The following is a 2,500-nucleotide window of genomic DNA, read 5'->3' on the forward strand; positions in this document are numbered from 1 at the left end:
CACGTTTATATATATATATATATATATATATATATATATATATATATATATATATATATATATATATATATATATATATAGATAGATAGATAGATAGATAGATAGATAGATAGATAGATATAGATAGATGGATAGATAGATAGATATAGATAGATAGATAGATAGATAGATATTTATGTGTGTGTGTGAGTGTGTGCGTGTGTGTGTGTGCGTGTGTGTGCGTTTCTACCTGAGTAGAGGGTAGGTCGACTTGTCGAATTTCTGCGAACGTCAAAATGCCTTTATTATTAGCACTGATTCCTCTCGCAAATTTAAAAATCACTCGTTTATATCTACTAAATGATATCAAGTTGTTTCCGTTGAAGCCCCGTTTGACGTCGCCAAGTTAATTTTCGTTTTTCTAGTTCGTCGCCTCGTTGATTATCGTTTTTCTCTTTCGTTGCCTCCTTTATTATTGTCTCTCTCTTTCGTCGCCTCGTTTATTATCTATCTCGTCGTCTCGTTTATTATCGTCTCTCTCTCTCTCTCTCTTTTTTTTTTTTTGCTTCGTTGATTATCGTCTCTCTCTTTCGTCGTCTCGTTCATCATCGTCCCTCTCTTTCGTCTCGTTCATTATCGTCTCTCTTTCGTCTCGTTCATCACCGTCTCTCTCTTTCGTCTCGTTCATCATCGTCTCTCTCTTTCGTCTCGTTCATCACCGTCTCTCTTTCGTCTCGTTCATCACCGTCTCTCTCTTTCGTCTCGTTCATCATCGTCTCTCTCTTTCGTCGCCTCGTTTATTATCGTCTCTCTCTCTCGTCTCGTTCATCATCGTCTCTCTCTTTCGTCGCCTCGTTTATTATCGTCTCTCTCTCTCGCCGTCTCGTTAATTATCTCTTTCGTTGCCTTGTTCATTATCGTCTCTCTCTTTCGTCGCCTCGTTCATTAGCGTTTCTTTATCTCCGAATTTCTGTGCAAAGCGACGAATAATGAAAAACAAATTCCTTTACATTGTTGGAATATTAATCAGAAAAGGAATTAAATAATAAAAAAAATAATAATTATAATTTTAAAAATAAAAAATAAATAATAATTTAATTGCACACATACTCACCGACGAAAGGAAAGTAAAGAATGGCATAAGTGGCATGGCGAGGGCATTATGCCTATGCCTTTGTTGAGGGGAGGGGGTCGTCAACTTCGTTACAGTGACACTTCTTTTAACTTCGAGATAACGAATGACGAAAGAGGATTTATTTTAATCGTTTATTTATTTATTTACTTATTTTTATCGCGGAGAAGTTGAAGGCTTTTTTTTGTAAAGAATAAACCGAGAGAGCATTCTTTTTTTTTTCGTTTTTTGGTTGAAATGGACGATACCACTCTCTCCCCCCCCTCCCCCTCCCCCTCCCCCTCCCCACCTTCCCCTTCCCCTTCCCCTCCCCCGTCCACTTCCTTCCTCATAGGCCTAATCACTCACACTTTCCTACTTTTCATCGTGGCTGTATTTACTCTCACATCTACTTCTTTTAAGTATTATAAGTAATAATATAACAGATTCGTTTTTCCTCCCCCCCGTGCAAGCTCGTGCAATTGCATTTGCCTGCTCGGGTTACGTACCTATTGTCACTCATGCTAAGGTAATTTCCATTATTATTATTATTATTATTATCATTATTATCAATTTATTACCATTATTATTTATTCTTAAAGATTTTCCTCTACCATAATTTTATTCTTTATCAATTTTATTTATTATTTACTATTTATTTTTATTTTTTTGTTTTTTATTTTTACGACAAAGACGAAAAGGCGAAAGGAAGAAAATAATAAAAATAAGATAAGAGCAAAAGAATGTATAGGAAGATGTAAGAAAGAAAAAATTAAAAGGAGGTTCTGATAAATAAAAGGAAAAAGAATAAATAATAAAAAAAACAGAAGTAAGAAAAGGAAGATATAGATAGAGACAAGAAGAAGGAAGAGGAGGAAGAGAAAGGAGAAGACAGAGAAGAAAAGATAAAGATTTTTTTTATATATAATAATAATAAAAACAAAGAATAAAAAGAAGGGATGAAAAAAGAAACTAAAATAAGGGAAAAGGGCAAAAAAGATTAAAAAAGAATAATATAGAAAAATGATGATAATGATAATCATATGTACTTTTTTTTACGATGATGTTAGTGATGATGATAATGATGATAGTGACGATAATAGTGATAATGTTAATGCTGGTGATGCCGATTGCGATTGTAATGATAGTGACGATTTCATTAAAAAATAGATAAATAAATAAATAAATAAATAAATAAATAAATAAAATTAAAAAACGCAAGATGGATAAAGGAGAGAGAGAAAAAAAAGTTTATTTGAAATTCCCTAGAATCGCTTGACGAATACCATTGAAGCTACAAATACCAGATCAATGAGATATTTAATTTTCTGTCTATTTGTTCCCAAGATCAACAAGATATTCAATTTTCTGTCTATCTGTTCTCTTCATATTTATTTATTTTTCTTTTTA

General features: G+C 32.9%; 1 long non-coding RNA gene across 1 annotated transcript in view; it reads right to left on the reverse strand.

The window, feature by feature from the left end:
- Positions 1–2,500, reverse strand: part of LOC119580807 — a 112,910-nt gene that overhangs the window by 96,187 nt on the left and 14,223 nt on the right. The window lies entirely within an intron of this gene.

The sequence above is a fragment of the Penaeus monodon genome, chromosome 14 (genome assembly GCF_015228065.2).
Source record: "Penaeus monodon isolate SGIC_2016 chromosome 14, NSTDA_Pmon_1, whole genome shotgun sequence".
Lineage (NCBI taxonomy): Eukaryota > Metazoa > Arthropoda > Malacostraca > Decapoda > Penaeidae > Penaeus > Penaeus monodon.